Below are 374 nucleotides of genomic sequence, written 5' to 3'. Positions count from 1 at the left end.
CTGTATGAAACGAAAAATAAAGACATTACTGGCAATGATTCCTTGATTGCCTCGTCATCATGATCACCTACAATAGCCACCCCTCTTAATAAATCACTAATAATAATTTCCAGATCAGGAATAAGCATAACCTTATCCTCCTGCCAGGTCCAGGCGGCCCGACCAACCCCATTCCTCCTGCGAAGACGTCATACGCAAGGGCTGCGGCCAACCTTGCTCCGGGCGGTGAAAGTTCATGGCTTGGGCGGAGGGCACGCTGGGGGCGGGGCGAGGGAAGGGGAGCAGGTGCAGGGTTTAAAGAAATGGAAATCGACTACGATGTACGAACTGAGAGCTTACGTAAATCTAAAACCCGCCGACACACTACGAGGTGA

This window comes from Penaeus monodon, chromosome 20, assembly GCF_015228065.2.
Source record: "Penaeus monodon isolate SGIC_2016 chromosome 20, NSTDA_Pmon_1, whole genome shotgun sequence".
Classification (NCBI taxonomy): Eukaryota; Metazoa; Arthropoda; class Malacostraca; order Decapoda; family Penaeidae; genus Penaeus; species Penaeus monodon.
The sequence above is the reverse complement of the archived record's forward strand: the minus strand, read 5'-3'. Positions refer to the sequence as shown.